The sequence below is a fragment of the Lontra canadensis genome, unplaced genomic scaffold (genome assembly GCF_010015895.1).
Source record: "Lontra canadensis isolate GAN:19392208 unplaced genomic scaffold, GSC_riverotter_1.0 scaffold151, whole genome shotgun sequence".
Taxonomy (NCBI): domain Eukaryota; kingdom Metazoa; phylum Chordata; class Mammalia; order Carnivora; family Mustelidae; genus Lontra; species Lontra canadensis.
The window spans coordinates 1,131,818-1,153,213 of NW_022631145.1; the positions used below are offsets into that span (position 1 = coordinate 1,131,818).

Genomic DNA, 21,396 nt, shown 5'->3' on the forward strand with positions numbered 1-21,396 from the left:
GTGGTCCTAAGGGAGAAATACATAGCCATCCAAGCCTCCCTCAAAAAAACTGAAAAATCCAGAATTCACCAGCTGTCTCTACACCTTAAAGAACTGGAGAATCAACAACAAATTAAGCCAACCCCACACACAAGAAGGGAAATAATCAAGATTAGAGCAGAGATCAATGAGATAGAAACTAGGGATACAGTAGAACACATCAACAAAGCTAGAAGCTTGTTTTTTGAAAGAATCAAGAAGCTCGATAAACCATTGGCCAAACTAATCCAAAAGAAAAGAGGGAAGACCCAAATTAATAAAATTATGAATGAAAAGGGAGAGATCACGACTAACACCAGGGAAATAGAAACAGTCGTCAGAAATTATTATCAGCAGTTATATGCCAATAAGTTAAGCACCCTAGATGAAATGGATGCATTCCTGGAAACCTATAAACTTCCAAAACTGAATCAGGAAGAAATTGACAATAGACCAATATCTAATAACAAGATTGAAGCAGTGATCAAAAGCCTCCCAAAAAAACAAGAGCCGAGGACCTGACAGCTTCCCTGGGGAATTCTACCAAACTTTCAAAGAAGAAATAATACCTATTCTCCTGAAGCTGTTTCAAAAAATTGAGGCAGAAGGAAAACTTCCACACTCTTTTTATGAAGCCAACATTACCATGATCTCTAAACGAGGCAAAGACCGCACCAAAAAGGAGAATTTTAGACCAATATCCCTGATGAATATGGATGCTAAGATTCTCAACAAGATCCTAGCTAATAGTATCCAACAGTACATTAAAAAGATTATCCACCATGACCAGGTGGGATTTATCCCTGGGTTGCAAGGGTGGTTCAACATTTGCAAATCAATCAATGTGATAGAACAATAAGAGAAGAGAGAGGAACCACATGGTCCTCTCAATTGATGCAGAAAAACATTTGACAAGATACAGAATCTGTTCCTGATTAAAACGCTTCTAAGTATAGGGATAGAGGGAAAATTCCTCAACTTCATAAAATCTATCTGTGAAAAACCCACAGTGAATATCATCCTCAATAGGGAAAAGCTGACAGCCTTCCCTTTGAGATCAGGAACACGACAAGGATGCCTACTCTCACCACTCTTGTTCTACATAGTGTTAGAAGTCCTAGCAGCAGCAATCAGACAACAAAGAGAAATAAAACATATTTAAATTGGCAATGAAGAAGTCAAACTCTCTCTCTTCACAGATGACATGATACTTTATGTGGAAAACCCAAAAGACTCCACACCCAAACTACTAGAACTCATACAGCAATTCAGTAATGTGGCAGGATACAAAATCAGTGCACAGAAATCAGTTCTTTTCTTATATACTAGCAATGAACATATAGAAAGGGAAATTAGAGAATTGATTCCATTTACTATAGCACCAAGAACCATAAGATACCTGGGAATAAACCTAACCAAAGAGATAAAGGATCTGTACTCAAGGAACTACAGAACACTCATGAAAGATATGTGTTTTATTTCCAAAAACAAACAAAAATTTAGCGGTGTAATCATGGCAAGTCTTAAAAGCCAGCCTAATGAAATATGATAATTTAAGCTACATAGAGGTTGGAAAACTACTAGATGTTTTGGGGAAGTGGAGTGATTTGATTTACCTATTGAAACCATGCTTTTTGTCTATTGTCTTAGTAGCAGGGTGCAGCAAAAATTCTCTACTGTCTGAACTGTCACCCTATGTTTCAACATGTGTCTAAAGTTCCTTAATAAGAACAATAATAAGAACCACAACCAAATGATAACTACAGGAATTTTGTTCACAGTATTAGAGAATAGAGTTAGCTGTGTGTGTTGAGACTATTTTAAAGTCATATTTATTACTATTTTTTAAGATTTTTGTTTATTTGACAGAGAGAAAGAGTGAGAGAAAGCATGAGCAGCAGGCAGGGGTGTTTGTGGGGGTGGGTACGGGACAGAGGGAGAAGCTGACTCCATGCTTGAGAGGACTCTGGGATCATGACCTGACCCGAAGGCAGATGCTTAACCAACTGAGCCACCCAGGAACCCCTTAAATGCATATTTATAAATTTTAGAATTTTAAGAGTATCTTAATGCTTTTTTATAATTTCCAACGATATAACATGAAACTCTTCATACTGAGTAATTTGATCCATTTTTATAATTAAATGAATATTATTAAGAAGTATATGTATGAGTATAGTTTTCTATTATTGGCTGTTATCCATAGAGATTAAAAATTGCTTATTCCATAATACCTTTAAAAATAGTTGTCTAATGTATATCTAATCTTAAATGACTTTTAATTAAATGAGGATATAGAGATTTTACCTTATAAAAAAGTATCTTAGCTTCAGAAATATTTTGCTGCGTACTCTTCATGTCTTTGATAAAGCCATTTAATATTGTGTCTAATATTTCTTTTGCTTGTGGGAGAAAAATAACCTAAAGCCCTGAAATGCTGCATATGTTGCATTGTTAATCATGGGAACCTGGAGCAAGAAAGATTGCATTTAGAATTTCTTTATCTTGCCTCAGATTTTTCATTTTCTAACAAAAGCCCTTCTTTCATGAGCTATGCATGAGAATAGTTATGAGTCAAAGGCATTCTGTTTCCAAATTTATATGTAATATCTCAGTTAAGAAACAGAATCTGAAGGACAAGTTCATATATAAATGAAAAGAAGAAGGAAGGCAGTCAAGTACCTCAAATAATAGATTTAAATATGACCCCCTCCTCTTAAAGAAAAAAAGATGTCTGTGAAAATATCAAGTTCTGACTGTTCCCTAGAAATTTCTATTGATTAGAAGATGAACCTTGATTGAGATGTAAAGTTTCAACTGCCAAGAAGCTGAGTAACATACTCAGCAGGAATTGCCAGTATTGTTTTAATAGACATATCTTGTAAAGGTGAATTTCAAAGAGTTTTCACAGATCTCTGAACAGTATTCTCACGCATTTTAAGTAAGTAGGTCAATGTTATCATTTATACATAATTTTATTGCTTCAGTGCTATATTTTTATGATTATCTTACAAACACATCACTAAAGTTATACTGAAATTTCTCAGTGATTTTATATTCTCTCTTAGTCTTGTTTTACTTGAGAGATTCTCACTTTCTGTCCCTACTTAACTGCCTTAAAACCTGTCTCTTTTTTCCATCAGACACCTTCCTGGGCCATTCACTTCTCCCTAACATTTTGGCTATTATCATTCTTCCACATTTGATTGTTTAATTGTGAAACTAAAGAATAGATTTAGTCTCACATGTCTTTGTGCCCCCAGTACATGTGGAGATATAGGCAAAGTCTAGACTGATAAAATTAAAAAAAAAAAGGCAAGGGATGGGGAGAGGAAAGGAAGAAAGGAAATTATACCTCTAAATCTGAATGAAAGTAGTGACTCATATAGTATAACATAATTTTTCTTTAAAAATCAGATACTCAGTCCAAGACAGCAGCCCATGCACACACTAAACTGTGCAAGTATCTATATGGTGAATTCTGGTGGGAGTTTTAGTTTACTTAGAAATAACCTTATGTAAAAAAACAAAAAAAAAACGAAAAAACAAAATAGACTCTTCCCTGCCATGAATAATTATGCAAGTAGAAAAATTAGGATTAATATATTAAGGGTCAAACCTACTGAAAATCAGCAATATCTTATGCAATATATTATATGGTAAAATAAGCTGTGAGAAATGATTAGTGGTATAGATTTTTGGAAAGAAGGGGATGTTTTGCAAATGCACTTAATATCCTCGTTGTCCTGCCCATGGTTATCACCATATATTTGTCAGCTGCAAACATTAGATCTTAGTAAAATTATTCATGGAGTTTTACAAAATCTTGATACCTGAGCCTCAGGATTGAAGATTGAAGGTGGTGAATACGTGGAGAGCATTTTTTTTTCCTCTGAGTTGATAAGGAACCAGCCAGAATTCTAAAAGAAAATACATATTTTCTCCTCTGCTTTTTTGGTGATACCTGGGGACTCACTCATCTTCAAAATACTTTCTCTCAAGAATTTTCAAGCTGTGTTTCATTACATCTTACAGGTAAAAGAAATAATCTTATGCAGTATTTTCCAAAAAGACCTCCCTGAAATGCTCATGTTTTTTGACAATGTTAATATATTAATATGACAAGGCAGTTTTAAGGACATTATTTCTTTAAAAATATGTTAAAAACTGTATGTAATAAATCACTAAATTAATTTAAATAGTCCTTACTATTATACAGTACTTTTTCTTTAGAAATAGAATGCCCAGTCAAGAATGCTAAGAAGGAGGGGTGCCTGGGTGGCTCAGTGAGTTAAGCCTCTGCCTTCGGCTCAGGTCATGATCTCAGGGTCCTGGGATCGGCCCCACATTGGGCTCTCTGCCCAGTGGGGAGCTGCTTCCCTCTCTCTCTGCCTGCCTCTCTGCCTGCTTGTGATCTCTCTGTCAAAAAAATAAATAAAATCTTAAAAAAAAGAATGCTAAGAAGGAGAATGAGAAATCATTTATTGCTTTAATTTGCTCAATAAATGTTTTTGGAGTGCTTGTTATATGCCTGGTACTGTTATAGGTGCTTGAGGTACATCAGTGAAATGCATTAATGCATGACTTTAAATCTGCAGAATCTGTAAATGACTTTCTATTTGATAGTTGCTGGATTCTGTTATATCTTACAGTGTTGTTATGTAATTTATGAACGAATTAAGTAAATTTATGAATGAATTAAGTGAATTAAATAATCAAATGAGTCTAACTCTATGAAGTTAAAAATAAATTGTTGAACATTTCTTATAGAATGTATTACATTGTATTTTTTTATTCATTTGCTATATAAAATAGAAGAGTGGATTTTTGTGAAGAGTGGAGATTTTTCAGTGCATTTGAGTTTAAAGTATCACAAACAGGAGATGGCCAATCCACACATGAAATTTCGCTGTAAGCAAAAGCTGTTTTATGTAGTTCTTTGCAAAAGCTTCTTGGCATGGGAAAGTTATAGCAAGTTCTGAAATAAGTTTGAGAGACAAAATTTTCATACAATGTAAGCAAATCATGCATTGGTAGATCACATTGTATAAGAATTATATAAACATTATGAATGTAGTGTCTCCCATTTTATCAGGTTAGACATGAAACAATCTTCTCTGGCTGGATTGTTGACTTGGAGCAGTTTGTGCTTTAAGTGAAAGAACCAAGTAGTCTTTCATAAAGATAGTGGGAAAAAGACATATAGAGAGATGTAGATCTATAAAATTATCTTATCTGACTCTTATTTTGTTCAGCCAGTTTGGCTTTTAGAGATGTTTTCTGTGCTAAATTTCAGGCAGATTCTTGAACCAAGGATGTGAATCCTTTTCTGCCCACTCTTGTTTAAAAAAAGAAAAAACAGTCTGCAAGTCGCTGTATGCATTTCATAAAAATATAAATTGTTTTTCCTTTTTAATTTTTTTTTGCATGGACGTGGAATCAGGCATTATTTAAATTTTTTTTTCACAAAAAGGGGTATATACTCACATAAATTTAGGAAATGTTTGTATAATGTCTTTGAATAGAGGCTTTGAATCTCACTGAACAGGATTTAACAAAAGTATACCCACCTACTGTGGACCTTCATTCCTCCATTATTCTCTTTGGCTCTGTTTTCTTTTCTGTCTCATAAAGATACTAATATTTAGTACACAGTTTCTTAGACATTTCTTAGACATTAGTAAGGTAATGAAAATAAAAAGAGCTCAGCTCTGGACCTGCCTCATGGAAAGAATTTTTTTTAAGGTTTTTATTTTTTCTATGTACTTATTTATTTGTCAGAGAGAGCGAGTGAGTGCACAAGCAGGCAGAGTAGCAGGCAGAGGCGGAGAGAGAAGCAGGCAAGGAGCAAGGAGCCTGATGTGGGAATCGATCCCAGGACCCTGTGATCATGACCTGAGCCAAAGGCAGCGGCTTAACCAACTGAGCTACCCAGGCGTCCCTCATGGAAAGAATTTAATGGAAAATAATATAAGTAAAATGATTAGACATCTGTTATGTGTTAGGCTTGAGAGTAATGCACAGAATATTAAATTGGGTTTGCTTTCCAGTATATCTTCCCTCCAGTTGGAGAGCTAAGGATTTAGATATTTGAATAACTAAAAATAAAAATAGACAATTTTTTCATGTAAACTTTAGATTTCCTTTTATATAAATATTGAAAATCATCCTGGAAAAAATATAAATGCTTTATAAGTACTGCACATGTATAATGTTTATTAAGTAGAACCAGACTCCTAGATGATCTTCAATAAAGTTTGTATTGGTTATTAGTTTCTTGAGAAAACAAAAACAGAAGGCAATTCAATTTTGTCAGCTAAATTTCTTTTTTGAAGAGTAGAAAGGTGTTACATCTTGTGGCTGCCAGGTGGAGCGCATTAAAGGTAAGGACAGTGTGTGAGATTTGCTCTTCTAATAGGAAGATACCAGGGAAGGAGTACTTTTTAGTCTACTTTGTACATGAAAATCAAGAGAGAGCATAACATTAGAATTGTGTGTGAGTGTGTGTGTGTGTGTGTGTGTGTGTGTGTGTATTGGTCTCAGTTTTATTTAGTGGCTTCAATTAGAGTTTTTTTTTTTCCTATTGAGTAAACACATACTGCTTGGAAAATATGAAAAATTCTTCAAGAAAAATGCAAATAATAATTGTGCTTATTCCCAAGTAATTAGTGATTTTTCCTTGCACCTAAACTCTTCACATGTATTCGTTTGTAATAAAAAAATTCCTGTACCTGTAATCATTATCTTTTATTTTCCTTTCTTTTTTTAAACCACCCTGCCATGTAATTGTAAGATGCATACTTATGAAGAATTAAGAGAAGCCAGAATTGAGTTTTCTTGTCCAACCCACCCAGCTGCTGATGGCTGTCTCCAAGATAACTAACTTGCTCACATATGCTCCTGGTGCCTTCCTTCATATAGTCTACAAGGAGTGTCAGTCTGTCAGCACTAAGTGCCATTTGTGAAATAAACAACACAGGGTGAACAATGCTGCTCTGATAATAGTTGCATCTCTACGTGTTTGCTGATGTTAGAAAAATGAAAGAATTTAGTAATATCCTTTCAGTCACATGATAGTTTTTCCTCTCTAGTCTTTCTCTAGGTTATGGCATGTTAAACACACTAAATGACCTACTTGTGAATACAAATAATACCTTTTGATTTCTGTTTTGAAGTATTACCCATATAAATCTATAGAATGACTATTTGTTGGAGACTTGTTTATGCCACTATGAAAAAAATAAAATATATATGAGAAGGTGAACTGCTGATTATTTTATACAAAGCCATCCAAACACGTATTTTCAACTTTCTGTAAATGGAACATAATTTGGCATCTAGCTCCATGTCTATGTATTTCTAGAAAAGAAAAATTTGCTTAGATGACTCAAAGTGAGATTTGGTTTTAATAGCATAGATACATAAACATACTCTGGCAATCTCTTTTATGAACAATTTAAAAGGACATTAAAAACATTGAGACAATTTATGCATTTTTGTTGTATTCAGAAAAGCATTGTGTAGTTAAGTGGAAGAAAAAAAAAAGAAAGGTTCTTCCATTTCACATGGTAATTTTCTTTAAAGTCCATGCTTATTTTTAGAGTTATTTATATCAATGAAGTGATAATTAATACTCAGGACTATTACACTTCACTCATTTCTTTTTCCATAATTTGTGAAGAATTTTAACCATGTTTTCTACTGAGCAGGTAATAAGTGATGTTTACCTAGTGTTTCCGTGCCTAGGAAAAATTTCATGTGCTGTGTAGTTACTAATTAACTTATGTCAGATGCCTGGATGGCTCATCAGTTGGATGTCTGCCTTCCTCTTGGGTTGTGATCTCGGGGTCCTGGGATTGAGCCCCACTTCAGGCTCTCTGCTTAGTGGGGAGTCTGCTTCTCCCTCTCTTTCTTTCTCTTGCTCTCGCTCTGGCTCTGGCTCTCACTCTCTCTCAAGTAAATCAATAAAATCTTTTTTAAAAAATTAACATTCATTCTTACAGTGTTTCTGTGAAGTAAATGTTATTTTCCCCAATTCACAGATGAGGAAACTGAGGTGTAAAGGAAATAATCAATCCAAGATCCTAAAATCCTAAATAACAGGGTATGATTTGAACCCAGAACTCTTTAACACACTTGCCTAAACACTGTTCTGTACTTCTTCACTTAGATGTACTGCAGAAACAGAGAAATCTGTTTGCAAACACAGCTAGCTCAACTGCTTGTGAAAGTAGTAGTAATGTGAGTAGAAGACTGATTTTTTCAATATTTTTATTTTATGGATTGCCTATAGGATTGATAATATTCTTCTTTCTCTGTTTCCCTTAATCCCTTAGTAAAGAAAATGGTCTTCATTATAGTACATATGAGATTATTTTGATAAAATTTTCTATTACATCAGAATTATATTATTCTGATAAATTCAGATAACACTGCACAATTATTGACTATTACTTTTGATGTGTAGAAATGTCCGTAAATCAATTTCTGTTTAATTATATAAAAGGCCTTTCTGTCCAAAGTAAGCAGAGAGATTATGCTTTCAATAGGTTATTAAATCATTTTGAAATCAAGAAGGATATAGCATAGAGTTGATATCTGAAGTTTTGTACACTTGTTCTGGCAATATCTTTATTCAGAGTGGGAGGGGAAGAATTTATTTTCTGCAAATACCTACTGTTACCCACAGCCCAACATGAAGTCTGGAGAGGTAGGCTCTTCATTAGGAGAATTCATACTATGTTTATAATGACAGCATCGCCAAAGAAACTTTTTTCTTTGGAAGAAAGATCATTCCACCTTTCATGAAAGGGAAACTGTATGACATTGTTTTATTCAATTAAGAAGGAGCCTCAAACCTCAAAGCACTTGGGAGAGTCTTAGTAAGCAGTATTCTGTAATATTTGGAGAAAAATATGAATATTATATCTCCATATATATTTTTCCCAAATTACTCTCATAATGAATATTGGAAACTTCATATGTTGCAATGTCTTATTTCAGAACACTTTTTAAAAAAAAGAATTTATTTATTTGACAGAGAGAGAGCACAAGTAAGCAGAACGCAGGCAGAAGGAGAGAGAGAAGCAGGCTCTCCACCAAGCAGGGAACCTGATGTGGGGCTTGATCTCAGGACCCTGCAATCATGACCTGCATTGAAGGCAGCCGCTTAACCAACTGAGCCACACAGGTGCCTCCAGAGCACTTTTTAATTCACACAATGAGTAAACCCATTTTATGGATGAAGAAACTGAGATGCAAAGAACTTAAGTAGCAAACTGATTCCAATCCTTAGGAATCTCGTCCCTCCGTACTGCTCATGTTGATTTCCTTGTAGATATTCTAGCTTTTACAAATATTTGCATATTTGCTGCACTAGAAATCTTTTTCCATGAATAAGCAGGCATTAAGGAAGGTTTCATGATTTTTTTTAAAAAATGTTTTACATTTCTTTAAATTTGAAGAGAACTTTACAGCAAAATCTAGCTACCTTCATGCTACTATAATGACTATAATTATGTCTTTTCTAAACTTTAATTTGTGTAAATATAAAGTAACTTTTATTTTACAGTTAGTAAATTATCTCTCTGACCAAAATGTCTTGGGGAATGTGTATTTATTTCATATCAGAAGTACACCATTTTTGTAAATTTTTTGTATATTTATACAAAAATATAGAAATAAGTTATATATACTTACATAAATTCAGATGTATGTATAAATTCATAGAGATATGTGTATGTGCATATATATATATACACACAGATATACAGTATTTATTGTTATATGGTATTTCCATTGGGAAATGTTTGATTCCATTGTGATTTTTGTAATAAGGGAATTCCAGTTGAGTACAAATTTAATAGATTTTCGAGGTAGGATTCCAGAATTAGTGCATGAAGGTAACAGTAGTTTTATTTGAAGAGTTCATTAAATTAGGTTATATATGCTCTTATGAAATATACAGGGGCATAAAAGCATCCAAAGGAAAATGAAACAACAACATAACAGCCTAATTATTTAGGAACCAAAGGAATTGATTTACTACTGATTCAGTTTTAATGAATTATTCAAGATTAATGAATCTTAATCATAAGTACCAAATAAATAAGGAATATGTCTAATGCCAAGATATTAAGGAAATGGCTAAGTTTATTTGAAAAATGTTTTTTAAGATTTTACTTATTTGAGAGAGAGCAAGAAAAAGAGGGAGAGTATAAGCAGGGGGAGTGGCAGAGGGAGAGGGGAAGCCTGGGACCCCAAGATCATGACCTGATCCAAAGTCAGATACTTAACCAGATGAGCAATCCAGGTGCCCTGGAAATGGTGAAGTTTAAAGAAGCTTTAACCAGTGATTAATGACAATTGGAAATCCTTTAACATTCTAGGTGTGGTTTTCCAATTAAAGATGTTAAATAGGGGTGCCCGGGTGGCTCAGTGAGTTAAAGCCTCTGCCTTTGGCTCAGGTCATGATCTCAGGGTCCTGGGATTGAGCCCCGCATCTGACTCTCTGCTCAGCAGGGAGCCTGCTTCCCCCTCTCTGCCCACTTGTGATCTCCATCTGTCAAATAATAAATAAAATCTTTAAAAAAAAAGATGTCAAATACAACTACCTGAAAAGGGGAAGCTAGTTAAGCTCATCTGAAATTTAGAGGATGAGTTTTTGTTTTGTTTTTTTTAGGTTAGAATCTAGGGATGAAAATAGTCAATGCAAAGAGATATTAGGTCCTTGAAATATTCACTCCATGTGAAATTTTGATGATGTTATGTTGAATATCATTAAAATAATAAATATAATGAATGTGATAGGGTTTATGGTTTGTTTTACCTTGATTAAATGTGATATAACTTTTTTCCCCTATAATATGTGATAACAAATAATCAGGGGGATTATTTGGAATATTTACCAGGTGGTATGGCTTGACTTGACCAACCAGGATGAACAACCAGATGGCATACTAGATGTGTATAAACACTGTTGACAATATAACTAGGTAGACAAGATCAGTGAGGTACTGGCTTTTTGCCTATATGTAAACTTGAACTCTGGATTCTGAGAAGATGTACCAGGCTTATGTTCCTGCCTTTCCTTCCATTCTTCTTTCTCTCTCCCATTCTGTTTTCTTATTTCTTTCTTCATTTTTTAAGGCAGTGGAGTGATTTCCTCAAAGTCTTTACCAGAATCATAGTAAGCTTCACAGATGAAGGGGGATCTAATCTGCTCAAAATATGGCTTGGGAGCTTCTAACTCAGCTCTCTTTCCATTTCAAGAGGCAATTCTAATGTTCAATAGGTCACAGTTGGCAAACCACTGAAATACAACATTCAAGTAAATGGAAATCAACACTTTCTAGGTAAAAATGGCAATACTAGCAGTGGACTTACTTGTGGGTTAGTGAGGCTTGCAAGTCATGGCTTGAAATATTTGTTCTTAAGCTGACAGATGATATTCAAAATCTGGCACATGAATGCTCACTTTAGGTTGAGACTACATAATGTGCAAGAAGATGGTTTGTTTGAAAGTTGAACATATCAAAATCAAGTACTGACTGCAATAGTAACCCATCCTAGTGCTTAATATTTTCAATGATCATCTTGAGGAAATTTAGTCTAAAAATTTATGGAATATATATTTTTTAAAAAATTAGATTTTTTAAACAAAAGGGAAAAAGTTGAGTTTAAAATAAGGGCAGGTATCATGAAAATAAAATCTTACTCATTTTAAAATATATTAAATATATATGATGTAGTGTGCTATGTGAATATAGGTCAAATCCAGTGGCAAAATTGTATTCTTAAGCATCATTCGATTTTACTTAATATCTGTCTTTAAAAAACAACACAGGCTTGACTTGAAATTGTTTTATGGTAGTTTTAATAGGTGATTTCTCTCACTTTTTTTAATTGTGATGTTTTTTAAAAAATCAGTTTTTGTTATGACATTTATAAAACTAGTAAAACACTGCTGTTTCAAAGCTCATCCACTGCTGAAGTTTATATTGCTGTCTCAGCTATTTCTTTGAGAACTTGGAGATTGCAGCATAATAATGATATTTTTTATCATCAGAAATTATCCTGCTTACCTAAATAATTACATATTGACCTCAATAATTTAGATAACCTTAAATATCCGTTCTTGAAAGTAGGTGTTACACATAGAGCATTGTGTATAGGTAGAAAGGGTGATAAAAACTTCCTTCTTTGTTTCTTTTTTTTCTTTTTTTGAGAGAGAGCATGAGTGAGAATGTGAACAGGGAAGGCAGAGGGAAAAGGAGGCAGAGAATCTTATGGAGACTCTACACCCAGTGCAGACACTGTCATGGGGCTCAGTCTCACGACTCTGTGATCATGACTGGAGCTGAAATCGAGAGTTGGATACTTAACTGACTGAGCCACCAGGCACTGCAAAACTATCATTTTTAAATTAACATTTCCTTTTTATTACAGGGCACATCACTGTTAAGTATTCATGGAAGAAGTATGTCAGAACAATGACTAAGTAGATTTTTGGTTGTATTTTCTATAATACGATCTAACTTAGAATAAATACACTTTCTTGATAAGTATGTCTTGTTAACAGAATTACCATATAAGTAAAATGAACAAAGAAAGTACTAATGATAATTTCCTTTTTTTTGGATAATGAATTCTACATGTAGCACTGTGATGTGTAATGCTCATGTTAAGAAAAGTTGTTATGCTATAATTTTCATTCTTTTATGTCTATGCATTACTTGAGTAAGATCCTAAGATTTATTTATTGGGAGGTATCAGTTTGGAGAGATTTCCTTTCTGTGAAATCCCAGGCCTGTTTTTTAACACATATATAGTCTTGGAAACCACATTTATTCAATGCCTATGACCAATGGCTTTAATGAATGCCTAACAACTTACTTAAACCAAACAAATAATTAGTTTCAATTATAGAAGTGTAAATTTGACTCTAATTAATGAACGTGCCAAGCTTTACACATTGGTTTAAGTGTAATTGATCTTTGGGCTGCAGAGATCAATTTAAGTGTTGGCAAAATGACAAGTAGGAAGTGACTCAGATGTAAGAATGCTTACCACCAGGAAGATTAATTGGTGTATTAGTGATAAACTAGTAGGTGGCTGATGTAATAATAATATCCCCATAGTAAGAGGTCTCAAAATAGGATCATGAACTCCAAAGCTTTTAATTGTATACCATTACTATGTCAAATATACTCCTTTAAAAGAATATTTGTCACATTCATTTGTCCTCCATTTAATTTTAGGGTTTTTTTCTTCCTTTTTGTCATTAAAAAAGAGAAACGCCCTAGAGGATTCATATAAATGTTTTACTTTATGCTTTGAAATATTTTCATTTAGCTGTGTTGGTAGGCTTGGGTTTGGAAAATCAAGTGGCTGTATTAAAAAGACAATGACTGATTGCTAGCTAGTATTTTCCCATTTCCTACCCTGTCAGTGAAGTCTGCTTTTGTTGCCATGTTAACTTCTCCCCAATTTGATGGTGAAATCTGGAGGGGGAGGGAAAGGAAGAAAGGCAGTTCTATAATGTCAATACATTTCTTCTCCTTTGAAGAGCTTCTAATACTCTGAATGATGGGTTAAAAAGCTGATATGATGAAGCTGAATGCTGAGAAAAGCCCAACTGATGGCATGTTCACTTCATATCAGTGTGTTGAAGGGTCTCTGGCTAAGAGAGAGACAGGCAAAGTCGTAGATCAAGAGAGTGAGAGGTGGCTGCTAAGTATGAAGTTGGAGAGAGGAGAATACTACAGAGTCTGTCCCTTTTCCAAATATTCCCTGCCTAGGTTCTTTTCTGCCTTCTCCCCCCCTCCCTCCTAACCCCAGACAACTCTCCTAATAAAAAGAAATTTCAAGAAATATGTCAAAGAAAATAGACTTTTTCAAGAAAGATGTCAAAGGAAATTGTTGAATGAGGTACAGGGGCAGCATGAGCCCAGAGTGGAGGAAGGTGATAAAGGCACTATTTAGAAGTTAAACCTGGAAAACTGGGGCAAGAATCAAAGCAATGCTACAGGCAGGAATGAAGTAACCAAGGCCCAGAAGATAATCATAAGGAGCTGGAGTCTGAGGCAGGAAAAAAGGCAAGGCCAGTTAAGAGGTTTAAGGCAGAGGGTGACCTACTTAGAAAAAGATCTTTTCAACAGGCTGACTTTGGACTGGAGGGGAAATAGCTCAGGAGGCTCGAGAGTGGGTTACATTTGTCTGTGTAGAAGTTGTTCTGAGTATATAAGAAATCATAATTATATCGAATTAGGAGGAGATAATTAAATTAAGTAGTCATGTACAGGAAGGTTTTCTTCTGAGATTTTTTTTTAAAGGCATATATCTTTTTTTTAAGATTTTATTTATTTATTTGACAGAGAGAGATCACAAGTAGGCAGAGAGGCAGGCAGAGAGAGAGAGAGAGAGAGAGAGAGGAGGAAGCAGGCTCCCCGCCGAGCAGAGATCCCGACACGGGACTCAATCCCAGGACCCTGAGATCATGACCTGAGCTGAAGGCAGAGGCTTAACCCACTGAGCCACCCAGGCGCCCCTGAGATTTTTTTTTTTTTAATAAAAGTTTTGTTTTTGGGAGAGTTGTTCTTCATATATCAATTTTTTAATAATCTTTTTTTAAAGATTTTTTTTTCATTTATTTATTTGACAGAGACAGAGATCACAAGTAGGCAGAGGATAGAGGAGGAAGCAGGCTCCCTGCTGAGCAGAGAGCCTGATGTAGGGCTCAATCCCAGGACCCTGAGATCATGACCTGAGCCGAAGGCAGAGGCTTTAACCCATTGAGCCACCCAGGCGCCCCCATATATCAAATTTTAATTCACATTGTTTTGTTGTACAGTTGTACATTGTTTTGTTGTACAACCTGAATTAGACTACTTTGTTGGAAGAACATTCTAAACCCATGAACATGCTGAAAGAGGCACAATTTTACTTCTTGTAAATATATAGAGGCTCAGGCTAACCTTTTATACTTGTATAAACTGTGGATTCCTTTGCACTATTTCTTTTTTTAAAAGATTTTATTAATTTTTTTGACAGAGAGAGACACAGCAAGAGAGAGAACACAAGCAGGGGAGTGGGAGAGGGAGAAGCAGACTTCCTGCTGAGCAGGGAGTCCAATGCAGGGCTCGATCCTAGGACCCTGGGATCATGACCTGAGCCAAAGGCAGATGCTTAATGACTGAGCCACCCAGGCACCCCTCCTTTGCACTACTTCTTAGAGGACTTAATAGATTAGTGTAATGTATATTGAAGGGGTTTTATAAAACCTGTTTTTAAAATTCAGGCAGTTAGAGTAATTTGATATTCTAAGCAGTTTATCCCTTATGATACCTCATGTATATTAATTATTTTTGAAAATACAGTAGGATGGTATAATTGTAAACACAGAAATTTTGGAGTCAAACGAATTCGACTGAATCCTGGCTCTTTGATTTTCTATCTGTGGGAGGACCCTGGGCCTCTGCATGTATGCTTCATGTCCCTCACCTGTAAAATGGGCAATTAGTAGTGCTTGTTTCATAGCATGGTTGTAACAGTTTATTAGACACATATCCACACGCATGTATACATATATGTACTGAAGACAATAACAGAAACAGAGAAATGCTCATTAAATATTTATTATTATTGGCATTCCTAACAAAATATTTGTATGATAACAGTATTCCTAATAATAGGAATAATAATAATCTAGATCTAATCTTAATAATAATGTTAATGATATTTTTGCATATCATTCCTTAGCTGCTTCTTATTTCCTTTCTCTTCTGTACAGTGAAACACGAATTGCTGATACTTGTTCTCCCGTTTCTTGTAAACTTAATGTTGTCTGGTTTGCCAAACTGCCATGCCAACCAAACTATTCTTACCATGGACTACGGTGACCTCCATGTTGCTAAATCCAATCCAATTCTCAGTCCTTATTTTAGTTTGACCTGTCAGAAGCAGTTGAGCATCCACTTTTTTGATAGACTGTTTTCACTTGTCTTTCAGGAACCATACTTTTGTTTCCTTCCAAAATCATTGGTTACTCCTTCTCAGTCTTCTTTGCTGATTTCATCTCCTCTTCTAGATCTCATAATGATGAAAGAAGCCAGACACATCCCTTGCTCCTCTCCTCGACTTATTGCCTTCGTCATTTCATTCAATATTGTGGTTTTAGGCACTACTGCTGACACCTGGTTAATTGATAATCCCAGTAAGAGGAGTTCCCAACTCCTCTCCCAAGTTCCAGATCTGTACATCTAATTCCTTCCTTGGTGTTCTTACTTGAGGACCAGCAGACACTTGAAATTTAAAATGTCCAAAAGCTGTACAGCTGATATTCCCCTCAAAACGAGTTCCACGCACACCCTCCCGGTTATTTAGGATAAATATTTTGGAGTCCCAGTTATTTAGGATATTTAGGATAAATATCCTCCCAATTATTTAGGATAAATACTTTATCCTTAGGATAATCCTTAAGATAAATACTTTAGAGTCATTCTTTGCTCTTCTTATTCTGTCGTGCTCCACATGTCCTTATATTCTGTTGGCTTGGCTTGACTTCCATAGTAGATCCAAATAGTTATAACTTTTTCTACCTCGACTACTATGAGCACACTCTAAATCACTCTAGGATTACTGTGGTGATAGTTGGTCTACTTGCTTTTGTTCTTCCCTCCTTACCTGTTTTCAACACAGAAGCCAAATGTCAGTAAAATGATGTCAGTCCTTACAAATGCACATTTAAGCAAGATATATACCTGCTATAGACTGTGAACATAATCTATTACTTTCATTTGCTAATTTAGCAGGCATAGCTCTACTTGAAAGGTACCACAACATTGAGTGTGGCTGTCCTTGTTTGGAATGTCTTTGCTTGATCTCCTTCAGCATTGCCTTTCCATTAAGCTCTGCCTTACCTATGAAGTTTTCCTTTTATGATCATTCTTGCCCACAGTGATTTCTAGTTCCTCAGAACTAGTGTTGCACTTATTTTCTCTGCTATACAATTTAACCATCACTTTTATATTAAGTCTCATTGTTTAATATGAATAAGATTTATTTCCTCAGCTAGCTTGCTAAAAATATTGAAAGGCAGAAGTCTTATGCTTTCTGGCAAAACCATGTAAGTGTTCATGCCCCTATCTATTTATTGGAGTCTTTTTAGTTAGAAGTAATTTTTCAAGAAATTTCATCAGACTCTTTGGGACAAAGACAAAGCAAGCTCAACTAAATAGTCTCCCAAACAAAATGTAACACATGATATTTAACTATCTCAAAATGGAATTTTGTAGAATTGGTGATTTAAAGAATTTTCTCTTTCATGTCTCCTTCTTTATGGGCTAGCAATGTGGAATATCAAGTATTCCTTCTTGGACTTAATAAATACTAGCTATATGTTATCCATAGAATAATATACCCTTTTATGCTTTTAAGCAATATAAGGTGTCACATGGCAAGAAAACATTCACATATACTGAAACAAATCATTAAACTGGAAAGAAGTGATGCCAATTACAGTGTGTACAATTCTTTTTTTTTTTAATGGTGCCTCTTAGAAGAGATTCATGAAAAGATTTGGTTGCCTTCCAACACTTTACTACTTATCTTTTAATTTGCATAGACCATTTTCTACAGATGCACAGAACACATGTATATTAAACATTAAAGTGGCTTAATTTATGTCCCAAACTTATAAAATCAAATAAAGTCTGCACTAATGGTGGACCTTTAACTTTTCCCATTGTGCTTAATGACCATCCCTATTAAGCCTACCAGTATGATTTTTCAATATCTCAGAAGCACAAACCATCCTCTGGAGAAAAATAGATAATACAAGCTCATTGTGCTTGTATTGTCTATTTGTATTATCTAATTGTGCTGGAGGAGGTCAGGTTATATTTTCTTTTATAGAATAGGGAGAAATTTTTAGTTTTTTGAAATATTTTTTTTCTTTCAGGAGAGTTTTGCACAGTTAATACTTTGTGATAAATGTTCACCAGAGGATTTTCTTAATTCTTCTTTTACAAATTCATGGGTTCTTCTGTCCTCCTAACTTCTTTCAATATTGTGAAAAATTAGTTTTATGAAATATTTAACCAAAGAGACCTGGATGTTTAGAGAAATTGAGGAGATGTGGAGGGGTCACTGAGCCCTCAGTGCCTCTGGTATCTTTTCATTTCTCTAAATATTGAGAAAAAATTAAGCAGTAATAATGTGCAAAGTCAACATGTTAACTTTTTTAATATAGAGATTCTTAGGTGTAATATGTGATTTCTTCTTAAGTTTTTCTTTTTTAATTACAAAATGTAATCCTGAAACTGATGTACAACTCCTTCATTATAAAACAGTTTTTTATTCAAGTATAATTAACATACAATTATATTAGTTTCAGGCATATAGTATAATGATTCAGCAATTCTATGTATTTCTCAGTGCTCATCAAGGTAAGTGTACTCTTTATCCCTTTTAATTATTTCACCCATTCTTCCACCCACCTCCCTTCTGGCAACTACCATTTTGTTCTATATATTTAAGTCTGTTTGTCTCTTTCTTTTTTCTTTGTGTCTTAAATTCCTTGTAGGAGTGAAATATTATGGTATTTTCCTTTCTTTTACTTCTCTTGATATAATACCCTCTAGGGCCATCCATGTTGCAACAAATGTCAACATTTCATTCTTATGGCTGAGTTATAATTCATTCTATGTACTTACCAGTTGATCTCTATATCCATTCATATATTGATAGTCACTTTGGTTGCTTCCATATCTTGGCACTTCTAAATAATGCTGCAGTAAACATTGGGATGCATACATCTTTTTGAATTCCTGTTTCCATTTTCTGGGAGTAAATATCCAGTAGTGGAACTGCTGGATCCTATGGTAATTCTCTTATTAATTTTTTGAGAAACCTCTATACTGTTTTTCACAGTGATTGCACCAATTTGTATTCCCAGCAGGGCATGAGGGTTCCTTTTTCTTTATATCTTCACCAACACTTACTATTTTTTGTGTTTTTTTTTTTTAATTTTAGCCATTCTGACTAGTGTGAAGTGCTGTTTCATTGTGGTTTTGATTTGCATTTCCTTGATAATGAGTGGTATTGAACGTGTTTTTATGTGTTTGTTGGCCATCTGTATGTCTTCTTGGGAAAAATGATACTTCAGGTCCTCTGCTGATTTTTTTTAAAGATTTTATTTATTTATTTGACAGAAAGAGAGATCACAAGTAGGCAGAGAGGCAGGCAGAGAGAGGAGGAAGCAGGCTCATTGCCGAGCAGAGAGCCCGATGCCGGGCTCGATCCCAGGATCCTGAGATCATGACCCAAGCCGAAGGCAAAGGCTTAACCCACTGAGCCACCCAGGCGCCCTATCCTCTGCTGATTTTTAAGTGGATTATTTTTGTTGTTGACTTGTATGAGTTTTCCATATTTTTGGCAATTAACCCATTAATTGGATGTATTATTTGCACATACCTTCCCTAATTCACTAGGTTGCCTTTCAATTTGTTAATGGCTTGCTTTCCTGTGCAGAAGCTTTTTATTTTGGTGTAGTCCTAATAGTTTAATTTTGCTTTTGTCTTTCTTGCCAGAAGAGACAAATCTAGGAAAAGATATCCACAAGCAGTGTCAAAAAAGGACTGCCTCTGTTTTCTTCTAGGAATTATATAGTTTCAAGTTTCACGTTAAATATTTCATTCATTTGTATGTTTCATTCATGTGTATGGTGTAAGAAAGTGGTCCAATTTTAGTCTTCTACATGGAACTGTCCAGTTTTCACAACACCATTTCTGGAAGAGACCTTTTTTCCCCCCACTGTATATTTTTGGCTCCTTTGTCATAGATTAATTGACCATAAAAGCATAGTTTTCTTTCTGGACTCTCTATTCCACTGACTTGTATGTCTGTTTTTGTGCTAGTAGCATACTGTTCTGAGTGCTACAGAGTTGTAGTGTATCTTCAAATCTGGGAATGTGATAGCTCCATTTTACTTCTCCTTTTTCAAGATTGCTTTGGCTATTTGGGATCTTTTGTGGTTCCATACAAATTTTAGAATTACCTGTTCTGGTTCTATGAAAACTGATGTTGGTATTTTGATAGGGATTGCAGTAAATCTGTAGATTGCTTTGAGTAATACTGACATTGGAATGGTACTTGTTCTTCCAATCCATGAGCATAGATCCGAGCAGGATGGCTGTAGTTCTCTAAAGTGGCCAAAGACAATCTCGCTGAGAAGGAGTTATATTTTGTACCTTGAAGTACTTATCTAAACGTGCTTCACAAACCTTGAAGTCTATGCAAATATTTTAGATGAGTAAACAGACTCTAGCAAAACAATTTGCCAAGGGATTGCTTATCTCATTTTGTTCAAAGAAGGCAAAATGAAGATCTGTAACTTGGGATATAAAATAGAACATAGTCACATTCAGTCTTGAAATTTTTACCTCAACTCAGTGAATAGGTTCTTTGTTTTTTGACCTGCTTTATAGTTATTCTGTGTCCTTTACCTTTTTTTAGCACAAACCAAGGAAATTTTTCAACAGAGTTCCTGAATAAACAAAGAATTTTGGTTCAAATGTCTGTTTGATAATTTCTCTTTAGTTAAAGCTGATTTTATTCTTCACAAGAGATTCATAGTTGTGAATTCCTATTTTCCCATCTTAAATAGGGGTTTATATTCTTTGTTTCTAAAATGGGGATAGAATATCTGATCAGAATATTCAGACTGAAATTCATTTGGTGAATGTGAACAATTAGCTTGGGCAGTAGTAATGGGAAATTTCAGTTCTCTTTACAGAGACTGGCAGAAAATCTCATTGGGACATGATGGAAAAGCAAAATTTAGAAAAATGCAAGACTATTCGTGTGAGAAGAATATAGCTAACAACTGGCTGAAAATGGTTGAATTAGGATATATCAGACAAACAAATTAAAATATCAGTAAAAGACCCTGAAATCCATTATTGATTTCTTAAAGCTAATTCTGGGCAAGATTGCAGCCAAATATAGGATCACTATTAATATTGTGTAGGACAAGGCCTGGGCAGATAGAAACAGTAGATTCTCAGTTCAAATTCAGTGGATGTTAAGTACTTGTGTTTGTTAGTACTGAATTTGATGTAAGGAATGGAAAGATAAAATGTGTTTTCCTAATTTTATTTCCTATAGTCCTCACTGGAAAACTTTCAGAGTTCCACTCTCAAATTTTATTTGGAGGTAGTCAAATCAGGTGGACTCCATTATGTATTGGAATATAGAATGGTGTTCTAGAATTAATTGATGGAGTCCATCTGAGTCTTCTTTGGAGAAGAAGAGTAGGAGAAATATTGTACATTCTTTGCCAAGAAGTGTACAGTGTATATTATAAATGGCTGTTACCAT

At 34.7% G+C, this 21,396-nt stretch overlaps 1 protein-coding gene across 1 annotated transcript in view; it reads left to right on the forward strand.

Moving 5' to 3' along the window:
- Positions 1 to 21,396, forward strand: part of IL1RAPL1 (interleukin 1 receptor accessory protein like 1) — a 1,455,000-nt gene that overhangs the window by 126,868 nt on the left and 1,306,736 nt on the right. The gene's annotated exons all lie outside the window — the stretch shown is intronic.